This window comes from Gossypium hirsutum, chromosome A05 (assembly GCF_007990345.1).
Source record: "Gossypium hirsutum isolate 1008001.06 chromosome A05, Gossypium_hirsutum_v2.1, whole genome shotgun sequence".
NCBI lineage: Eukaryota > Viridiplantae > Streptophyta > Magnoliopsida > Malvales > Malvaceae > Gossypium > Gossypium hirsutum.
Genome location: NC_053428.1, coordinates 37,307,329 through 37,319,108, shown reverse-complemented (window position 1 = coordinate 37,319,108; position 11,780 = coordinate 37,307,329). Strand labels below are relative to the sequence as shown.

At 30.5% G+C, this 11,780-nt stretch overlaps 1 long non-coding RNA gene across 2 annotated transcripts; it reads left to right on the top strand.

The window, feature by feature from the left end:
• Positions 1-2,237: 2,237 nt before the first annotated feature.
• LOC107957440 (uncharacterized) lies at positions 2,238-11,298 on the top strand. Of its 2 annotated transcripts, XR_001700447.2 has the most exons (12): positions 2,239-2,486; positions 2,726-2,904; positions 3,393-3,589; positions 4,226-4,334; positions 7,664-7,870; positions 8,015-8,057; positions 10,167-10,199; positions 10,585-10,656; positions 10,768-10,839; positions 10,951-11,022; positions 11,105-11,173; positions 11,265-11,298. It is a non-coding gene; the product is annotated as an uncharacterized lncRNA (long non-coding RNA). The 2 variants fall into 2 exon arrangements; XR_005926601.1 differs by lacking the exon at positions 10,951-11,022 and having other exon boundaries at positions 2,238-2,486.
• The last annotated feature ends 482 nt before the right edge of the window (positions 11,299-11,780 follow it).

The window sequence follows — 11,780 nt, the reverse complement described above, 5'->3', positions numbered from 1 at the left end:
ATTGCAGGTTCAAAAAATTGGAAGTAACATCAGAAAGATGTATATAATGCTTTTCTGCATGGTGATTTTGATGAAGAGGTTTACATGAAACTTTATCTAGGTTTTTCCCTTGATAAACCTGAAATGGTTTGTCGTTTGCACAAGTCTTTGTATGAGTTAAAATAGGCTCCTTAGTTTTGGTTTGCTAAGCTGGTTACTGCACTTAAAAGGTATGGATTTCTTCAACCATATTATAATTATTCTCTTTTTACTTACACCAAGGGATCTGTACACATTAATGTGCTACTTTATGTCGATTATTTGCTTACTTTTTGGAATAGTTCTACTGCTTTGAAAACTTTTAAAGGGTATATCAGTTCTTGCCTCCATATGAAGGATTTTGGTGTTTTGAAATATTTTTTTGGGGATAGAGGTAGCTTGTTGTTCTTTGGGTATATTTCTTTGTCAAAGGAAATACACTATTGATAAGATTTCAGAGACTAGTCTTTTGGGAGCAAAGCCCGTAGGATCACCAATAGAGTAAAATCATAGATTGACACATGCTACAGGGGCAGTTTTGATTGATCCTGAGTCGTACAGGCAATTAATGGGTTGTTTGATTTATTTGATCTGATTTAGTATACTCGGTTTATGTCTTATCTCAGTTTATGCATGAGCCGAAGCAGAAGCATTGGGACAGGACTCTGCGTATTGTCCGGTACTTGAAAGGCTCTCCTAGCCAAAAGATTCTATTGAGATCTGATAGTGATTTGTCCTTAAAGGGGTGGTATGATTCGGATTGAGCTGCTTGTCCGTTAACTTGTTGTTCGCTTATTAGTTAGCTTATCTTTCTGAGACAATCTCCTATTTCCTGGAAAACAAAAAAGCAACATACTGTTTCTTGTTCTTCCGCTGAGGCTTAGTATAGGTATATACACTACAGGAAAATAAACGCCGCAAAAATTGTAAAACACAGAGCAATAGCGGCGTTTTTAGTAAAGCGCCGCTAAAAATAGAGCATTAACGGCGCTTTTGGTAAAACGCAGCTAAAAAACAGAGGTAAAAAAGTCATATAACCCCTAAAATCTTAAACCCTCAAAAAATCATAAACACTAATCTATAACCCCTAAAATAGTAAACACTTAAACACTAAACTACAACCCTTAAAACCCTAAATCGATTTATGTTCATAATAAATTATAGAAGCAATACTTAATATTGATTAAATTTACTTTTGGGTTTAGGGTTTAAGGTTTAAGGTCTATGGTCTAGGGTTTTATGGTTTAAGGTTTAATGGCCATTGGTATATAGTATGTTAATCTCAACTGAATCATATTCAATAATTAAATCCTAAACCCTATAATTAATATACATTTAGGGGCATAAGTAGGGGGTTGAAAGGGTATCTGCTCCTCTAAAAAGGAAAAATTTTTCATTTTGGTTTTTTGAAATTTTTAAAAATTTTAAAGGTAAAATTGCACTTCATTGATTTGAATAGTGGAAAATTTTTTATTTAATCATTTCAAAATTATAAAAGTATATGCTAAACTTTAATCGTTTAAAGTTTAGATGATAAGGGGGTAAGGGTTAGAGATTAAGGGGTAGAAGTTTAGGGTTTATGTTTTATGGCTTAGGGTTTAGGGGTTAAGGGTTACGGGTTTATGGGTTATATGGTTTAGAGTTTAGGATTTAGGTGTTAGGGGTTTTAGGGTTAAGGGAATGGGGTTAAGGGTTTAGGGTAATTAGTGTGGAAAATATATGTTAAAAATTTAAAATACTATTATTTAAAATAATTTTAAATTTTTTAAAAATCTAAACAACTAATGTGGACCATACTTGAAAGAATAATGCTTGTATTGCTGTGTCATTTTGTATTTTTTTAATTTTTCGATTTCATTTTATTTCTGTTAAAGTTTCCTTTTATATTTTATATGATAATTTAAAAATTATAAAAATCTTCAAAAAAAATTTAAAAAATAAAAAATAAAAAATAAAAAATAAAAAATAAAAAAATTAATATTTAATATTTGAGTCCATATTTTAGTTAAAAAGTTCAATATTCAAAATTAAAAACAAAATTTAAAAAATGATAATATCAGCACAAAAAATTTGAAAGAAAAAATAGAAAAAAATTTGTTAAAAATAAAAAAAATTAAAATTAAACAATAGTGGTGTTTTTGGGGAAAACGCCACAAAAAAATTAAGCTATAGTAACGCCGCGGTATACTGGCTTTTTTTTTGAAAACGCGACAAAAGGCCATTATTTTACCCAAAACCAAAAAATAACTTTTGCCGCTCGTTACTCCCTCTTTTTCTCATCTATGTCGCTTGCCCTAAATCCCCAAATAAAATTTAGCTACTTTTCTTTTCTCGATCTGAAATAAAAGAAAAAAAGAAACTGAAAAAGGCACAAAGGGTTTTTGGAAGCGAAGCAGAGCGAAGAACTGTATGAAGTCAGAGCTATCGAGCATGTTCGAGTCTTAGCACATGAAATCGATGGTCGTCAAGTGCGTCGGCTTATCTCTTTTAACTTTCTTTCCATCATGTCCTGTACTCTTTTTTCTTTTTTTTTCCTTTCAATTTTACTGGATAGCTTTAAATCATTACTATTCTTATTGGTTTATTCTCACTGCTTAGATTGAAGGTAACCTCTGGGGTAGCTGAAATGGAAAAAAAAATTTCAAATTTATTGCTGTGGTAGAGTAGGACTTTATGTTAATGATTATGGGTTTTCGTTGTTCAATAGGAAGGGCGTCAGGGTTTGAGAGAAGCAGCAGAGTATATTAAGGCACAGTTGGAAAGGTTGAAGGAGAGAGCTGGGTAAAATTTCAGGATGATGCAATATGTGCCTTCCTATACGATAATAAATTTTGAAACTAGGAAACCAACTGAAGCACATTCCTACTGGTTTTCTTCAAATTCAAGGTATCAGTCGCATTCACGTTTTCCTGTTAATAGGTTTTCTTTATTTTATTTTCTATGCTGTCGAATTTTTTCTTTCTTTCTTTGAGGTGCTCTTTAAAATCTGGCGCAATGTGTTGTTTTAGCCGTTTCTTGGGTTTCTCTATGGATTCAATTGAGATTATAGAATTATAGGATTTTTTTTTGTGTTGCATTGCGTATGGTAAAGAATCTAAAGTTTACTCTCCTTATGTTTGATGAATTGCCTATGAGAGAACTATTCATATCGGTATAGAAAAAGGGTACATTTGTTGTTAAGCTGTTGAAATTAGCTGCTTTCATTAGTTCATGGTTTGAAATTCTTTTCCTCCATAAACAATAGGAACTGATGATATATTTATTTAGCTTTGACATTTTAGAGGTGATTGAATAGGCTCTTTGTAAGTTCCAGTAGTAGAACTAAATATGGGATTTCAGCAGTTAACTAATATAAGTGTTTTCTCCATCATCAGGAAAAGGCTACTGAACAAGATGCTGTTGAAATCTTTATGTATGAGAGTTTACGTTTTGCATACGACTTGCTTGAGGTGTTGATCTTTGTGACTTCTATCACCATATGGAATAAAGGCATCATTAGCCAAATAATTCTTTCGTTCCCTATAGTAGTTTTTACTGGGAGAAATATGTTTTGCTGAAAGGAGAAAACAAGGTACTTCAAATTTCACTGTTTGAATAGCATTTGATTTATATATTCTTTTTTCATTAATTTCAAATTCATTAGAAATGTTTATTGATTGCACAAGTCAGAGAGGTGAACCAACATTTTATTTAAAATGATTACCTTCATTGTTTAACTATTGACTTCACCTCCATAATGACATGTGGTTTATGTATGAAGTTTAGCTCAAATGAGAAGAGAATGATAAATTTGTGGTTATCAATTTAGGTTTTGATAACTTCAATGAATTGGTTTGGTTAAGTTTCATTATATCCATTTAATTATAATTATAATTATTTGTAATTTTATCTTTTTTATTAAATATTTTATAATAAAAATCTTATATAACTTTTTTTTAAATTTTTTAATAAACTGCTTACTACCCTCAATTTCTAAAGTAAAATGTTTGAAGTATATTTTATAATTTTTTAATAAAGCAATTTCAGGCTCTAATTAACCTGCTAGTGCATCACTAATGAAGTGTTTAGTTGCTGGAAATTGAGATGTTAATTGAGGTGTATAAATGTTGTTAATTGAGATGTTAATATGTGTATGTGTGTGTGTGTGTCCCTTCTGTTAAATTCTTCGTTATGTATTTAGTAAAGTCAATTTTGTGTCTGGCTGCAGGCATTAGTAATAATAAGATATATCATTATCACTTAAATATTGGAGGAAGTGTTTCTACCAGAAGGCTGACTAGGTTACCTTCAATTCCTAAGAATGATGCAAAGTTCAGGTATGCGCCATAAACATTTCTCTGATCTTAGGTTATACAAAACATTATGATCTTATTTATTTGTTTATTTATAAAAAAAAACTAATATTGCTATGCTACCATCGGTCCTCTAATGGATACTAATAGTAATAAAAAAAGGGGGAAAAAGAACAAAGCTATTCCATATTCTGCAGATGAATATGGTGTCACCCATGGATCTACAACATCTATTCTTAACTTTGTTTTTTAAATATATTGTTGTTTTTCTTTTTTGGTGTGTGTTGTCTGTGTGGCTGTAGGACAAATGGTAATCATAGTTCATAGATGACTTTGATCCAAGCAAGCATTGATAACTTCTACTTTTGTATTTAGATTGATAATTGAGTTTGCTCTTGTTTAAATTGTTTGTTCTCTTTATCTCTGACTGTCGTCTTGTTAATTTTGTTCCTTTTAAATAGATTTGACATTTTTCCTTGTTATAAGAAAGAAAAAGAAATATGACCTTTTAATGGACATGTGCATGTTCTTGATGTGTTTGTTTGCAGGCTTACATGCATCTGTTTGCATGTTTATATTCATATCTCTGCTACTGTGTCATCATACTCGTGTTTCAAATGGCATTTAGTCAACATAGTCAATTACCAGTATCTTACTTGTCGTAAAATAATCAGTTTAATGTTGTCGTAAATTAAAAACAAAAACTATTTAGGTTTTGATAACTTCAATAAATCAATATCTCTTGGTTTGGTTAAGTTTCATTATATTCATTTAATTATAATTATAATTATTTGTAATTTTACCTTTTTTATTAAATATTTTATAATAAAAATCTTATATAACTTTTTTTAAATTTTTTAATAAACTGCTTACTACCCTCAATTTCTAAAGTAAAATGTTTGAAGTATATTTTATAATTTTTTAATAAAGCAATTTCAGGCTCTAATTAACCTGCTAGTGCATCACTAATGAAGTGTTTAGGCTGGAAATTGAGATGTTGATTGAGGTGTATAAATGTTGTTAATTGAGATGTTAAAGTGCAGCAAATTGAAGTGTTTAAATGCTGTAAATTGAAGTGTTAAAGTGCTGCAAATTGAAGTGTTAAATGCTATAAATTGAAGTGTATAAATGCTGTAAATTGAAGTGCTTAAATGTTGTAAATTGAAGTGTTTAAGTACTACAAATTGAAGTGTTTAGTTGTTGGAAATTGAGATGTTTTATCGCTGTACTTGAGGTGTATAAATGTTGTTAATTGAGATGTTAAAGTGCTACAAATTGAAGTGTTTAAATGCTGTAAATTGAAGTGTTAAAGTGCTGCAAATTGAAGTGTTAAGAGTGCTGTAAATTGGAGTGTTTAAGTACTGCAAATTGAAGTGTTTAGTTGCTGGAAATTGAGATGTTTTATCGCTGTAATTATGGTGTATAAATGTTGTTAATTGAGATGTTAAAGTGCTGCAAATTGAAGTGTTTAAATGCTGTAAATTGAAGTGTTAAAGTGCAGCAATTGAGCAAATTATGGCCTTTTGTTGCAGAGGTAAGATACTTGTTCTTATATATGTTTTTGCTATAAGATTCATAGTAGTTGCTGGTTATTTATTTCAAAAAGGCTGAGAGAGGCTTTTGTGTAACTGAGGTTTTCCACCTTAGCAGATGAAATTTAGGCAGGTTGTTCAACTCTTTTGGTGCTTTCTGAAGTGAAATTAATTGAAATTGTTCTCTATGTAACTTATAATTTAGTATTTTTTCGTAGTAGATAAACCAGTAGTAGATAATTGTGCTTTGACATATGTGGTTTTGAGGATCGTATAAGTGATTTCTTTACTGGCCTGACTTTGGCTTACAGGTGCATACTTTGGCTTTGAAGGTCGTATAAGTGTTTAATAAGGAGAAAACCATTTTATGTGTTAAATGCTGAAAATTTAGGTGTTAAATGCTACAATTTATGGTGTCTGAAAGTTGTGATTTATGATATTCGAATGATGTATTTTAAGTTGTTTGAATGTGTTAAAGAGTTGATTTAATATAATGCTTAATAGTTGTTTATTGTTGTTCAAAGCATGATGAAATAAACATGTTAGGCGTGGTTTAATACATGCCTTGTTGACCTCTAAGGTTGTCCAAAACAAGACAAAATTTAGTTGTCTTTAAGATGTTCGAATGTGATTGTTCAAATGGTTCTTCAAATTTTCCAAATGTCTTTAAGGTGCTCGAAAATGTCATATTAATGTTGTCCATATATGATTTTGAATGCTGGAAATTTGCAGCATTTAATTTCCTGCTTGAAGTTGATTAAACCATGCTGTAAATGCAAACATTTATATGCTGTTCACATGCTAAATTAACCATCACTACAGGAAAACAGGTCTTTAGCGGCGTTTTTAGCGGCGTTTTCTCAAAAAACGCCAAAAAAATTGTAAAACATAGAGCAATAGCAGCGTTTTACCAAAAACGCCGCTAAAAGCAGAGCAATAGCGGCGCTTTTGGTAAAACGCCACTAAAAACAAGAGCATTAGCGGCGCTTTTGGTTAAACGCCACTAAAAATCGGAGCATTAGCGACGCTTTTGGTAAAGCGCCGCTAAAAATCGGAGCATTAGCGGCGCTTTTGGTAAAACGCCGCTAAAAATAAGAGCATTGCGGCGTTTTTGGTAAAACGCCGCTAAAAAGTTTAGGATTTACGATTTAGGTTATATGATTAAGGGTTTAAAGTTTATGAGTTACTATTTTAAGGTTTATGTATTATGGTTTAAGGGTCGGGGTTTATGATTTAAGGGTTAGGGGTTAGGGGTTAATACTTAGGGGTTTTTATTTTGTGGTTTAAGGTTTAAGGGATATAGTTTAGGCCGGTACTTTAGTAGGGGATATAGTTTAATGGTTTAAGGTTCAGAGTATTGATTAATTAGTGTTATTATTTTGTGGTTTAAGGATCAAGAGATATAGTTTAAGGTTATGATTAATCTATACATTTTGTGGTTAAGGCTTAGGGGTTATTATTTTGTGGTTTATGGTTAGGGGATATAGTTTAGGGTTTAAGGGATATACTTTAGGGATTAAGGTTATAGGGATATAGTTTAATGGTTTAAGGTATAGAGTTTTGATTAATTAGTGTTAATAATATTAAGTATTTTGATTAATTAATAATATTATAAAAATATAAAGGCTAAATGATATTAAAGTTTACCGGCGTTTTATTGAAAAACGCCACAATTATCCATGGAAGCAAAATGCTGTCGTTTTATACTTTGTTGTTATTTTTATTAGTGGCGTTTTATGAAAACGCCACAAAATCTAAATTTTTTTAACTAAAACGGCGTCGTTTCTGTGTGGCCCGAAATTGCTTTACTCTCTGCCAAAGTCAATTTCCCCGATTTCCCCCAACTTCTTCTCCCTCAAATTTCCCCCAACTTCTTCTCCCCCAAAATTTTTACCCTAGTTTCCCAATATCCGGCGCATCTTCTCGGTTTTAGAAGGAAACAAATCAACTGTCTCTATAGATGAGTGGGGGCATCTTCTTGGATTTAGCTTTTTCCATGGATTCCCAATGACACCCAATTTTTACAAGGTATGTTTTAACGTCTTCCTGCTTTCTGGGTCTTTCTGCTTTTCTTGTTTCAATCTTCCTTTCTCTCCTTGTTTTATTTTGCTAACATAGGCAAAACCTTATCAAGCTTGTATATTTCTGATATTTTATTATTGTTTTGAACAGGACCACAACCCACTGTTAAGGAAAAGATTAATGCGGCCTGATGGTACTTGAATGTTTCTAACTTGCTAAATGCTTGTTTAATTAACTATGTCAATGGTGCTTCTAGTTTTGAGATGCTTTCTTTTGTTTTTGCCCCCTTGATCTACTCATCGTCTAGGTAGTCATGTTTTGGTTGTGTAATATTAATTAATTGTTTTATATAAATTTTGATGTCAATTGTTAAATCTCCATTAATAAAAGTCTTAGCACAGTTGGTAAGAGAGGAGGTTTGAGTTTTAAGTATCGAGATTCAAAATTCAGTATATAGGGTATCTGAATCCCACTATGAGTTGCAAGTTTTAGTTCAATTACTCAGTTGTAATTTAGATTATTCCAGTTTTTAGTTTGTTTGTGCTGCACTGTAAAAATTTGATTCTAAACTTTGTGATTATTAAGACATATTTGTATTGGTATTGTTGTGATTTTAAAAAAATTGGTTAAATCTAGTACGGTATACTTGTGTGTCAGTGAGGCTTAGATTTAAACATGATTCTTCAAATGTTGGTTTCATGGTATTGTTTCTTGATGTGCCCATTCTTTATGCTATGGCATTTAAAGAGATACTATTCTTCTTCCCTCAATAATTTGCTGTTTATTCACTAACTGCATGCAAACCTAGTTTAAGAAGCAGCTATTTGGATGAAGTGACACCATGTGTTTTATGATATAAATAGCATCATGCATCATGGGATACAACTTGTAAGAAATTAGTATCATCTGAATTTCACATATTAACATAAGCATAACTGGGCAGATGTGGAAAAAAGTTCTGATTCAACTTTCTATTAGTATAAGATCTAAAGGGATACTTGAAGAAGCTACAAAGCAACTCTAACATCAAATTAAATTTACTGGAAATCATATGTATATATATTTTACTTTTTGTATACTCGTGTAAAAATAGATTTAATTATTTTATTTATTTCAATAAAATTAAGTAAATGTGTTTATTGGGAATAGAATTTCATTTTTCTTTTTTACTATGTAATGATTAGGAATGTGGGATATATATATGAATAGATTCAAAGTTTGTACACAGTTTAATAACAAAAAGTTACTTTTAACATTAACATAACATACTTTAAAAAATTACCCAAGTTACCTCAAAATCAACCCTGAATTGAAATAAAAATATCAAATTCAAAATATTTAAACATATAAATATATATGATTATCAATGTTTGATGAAAATATATTTAAAATAATTAAATCTATTTTCATTTTTCTTGTTAGTACTAGGTGGATTAGTTCATTCATGTAGTAGATATTTGATACAATGGTTAACATAATTGAATCAATGCACTTAACAAGATATTGATTAAAATTTTAAACCCCATTTTAATGGTAAAATATCATGGTGTCATGGGGTTGCAAATGCTGGTCCTCATCCATTGTTCAAAGTTCATAAAGTTAGAAACGTCTAATGAAAATTTCTTGGCCAATTAGTTCCATTGGCTAGATGGTTTGACCCATATTATCAGATCTGTTTGTTTTTAGCCTATTGTCTGTAATGTCTGTCAATGAGTTTCTTCTTATAAACTTCTTTTGATTCTTAGGCTCAGATGTGAACGACTAAAACATTTGCTTCCCCCATTTTCTTTTTCCTATTATATATATATATATTTTTAACACTTAACTTAGGTTGAAAACTTCTCTTATCACATTACTTGTTAAGGCTAGAGGCCAAAGTTTACTTCTTGCTAATATCAACAATCTTTTACAACAAGATTTTGATGTGCTGCAACAATCTGTTGACCAATATTTTCATGATTAGCTTTTGCAAACACTGCAGCTTGTAAACTTTTACTTATGTCTAAATATGGATGTCATTTCTATCCCTTTTTGTATATCTAGGAAACTGACATGAAGTTTATTTTGACTGGATTATAAATATATGTAATGTAAAAACATTTGCAACAACTGCTGCATATTTTTGGGCTAAGAAGTTTATTTTGACTGAATTATATCGCAAAACTGACATGAAGTTTTACTAAGGATTACTCACATTATGTCTTATATCAATTTTCAATTTAGATGGTTGTAGTTTGAAGATGATCTATTTTGGTACAAATCAGTTGGATTTTGTTGACATTTAATTTTTAAACTTTTTCAGGGTCATTCTTCTGTATCTGTTTCTGAGACGCAAGTAAGTTTTATTATTAATTAATTTTACATTTATGTTCTGTATCAAATGCCTATCTGTTACTTCTTGTACACTGCAGGTTGGTTATATAATTCCTTCTTGTTTGGGTTATTCTGTCAAGATTTACTTAGTATTTGAATTAATTTTGTAGAAAAATATTTTTTTGACTGCTTTTAACCAACACCTAATTTTTTCTTCCCTATTTTTGTATTATGACGATTGTTAATAAATTTAATTATTACTATAATAGCTATATGAAGTAATATATATGAAGTAAAATTATATTGTATACTAAATATGGTACATATACTTTAATTCCTTGTGTTTTGACTTTTAGGATATAGTTCCATGTGTCTATATTAGTGAATTAATGTTGTATATGTTTCAGTTACTGCTTCCTGCTCCTCCTGCAACTATTGGTTCAACTGAAGCTGCCATTTAATCTTCGAATTAATATTTGGTACTGATATAGATAAAGTTTTCATATTTGCTTAAACTGAAATATATTTGGTGCTACTCTTATAGTCTTACATGTGTCTGTATTAGTGAATTAATGTTGTATGTATTTCAGTTACTGATTCCTGCTCCTCCTGCAACTATTGGTTCAACTGAAGCTGCCATTTAATCTTCGAATTAATATTTGGTACTGATATAGATAAAGTTTTTATATTTGCTTGAACTGAAATATATTTGGTGCTACTCTTATAATCTTACATGTGTCTGTATTAGTGAATTAATGTTGTATGTATTTCAGTTACTGATTCCTGCTCCTCCTGCAACTATTGGTTCAACTGAAGCTGCCATTTAATCTTCGAATTAATATTTGGTACTGATATAGATAAAGTTTTTAGATTTGCTTAAACTGAAATATATTTGGTGCTACTCTTATAATCTTACATCTGTTCTAGGTACTATCGAGCACCTGAATTAATATTTGGTGCAACTAAATACACCACAGCCATTGACATTTGTTCTAGGTACGTATAGGTTTCGTTGCTAAATTTTTTTCCTTATTTCTATGTATTTTCACTTTAAATCACTTAACAAATATTACTTTTTTGACTCCAGCCTCTGTTTGCTGGTGAGAGTGGAGTAGACCAGGTACGTTTTATTAAGGTACGTTTTATTTCAAAATTCTAATCAATAATAGTTTTATCATGATGATTTTGGAAAAATTAATATTTTGGGGTTGCGATTTTGTAAAGATTTAATTGTTGGTTTTGTTTGGAGCAGAACTATTTTGTTACCAAATTAATTTTAAATATTTGGTTCAACTTATTTATTATTTGATTCAGCTTAAGTATGAATAAGTATGAATTAATTTTATTACCGTGTAGCTTGCTTGTCCATTAAAATTACAACAATGGCTGACCTTCTCTCCAACCTTATTTTAAATATTTTAAAGATTCAAAGTATATAGGCTGGAAACCTGACGGGTTGCCTTATATCGAGCTGCAAGATATAATGGATCCTCCCTAGGTGTAACAACGCCACGTATGATGAATCTTAAAAAATTCAAAAAGACTTGAAAATAGTTCTATCGAGCTCATTTACTATTGAATATTTATTTCCAATTTACTTATA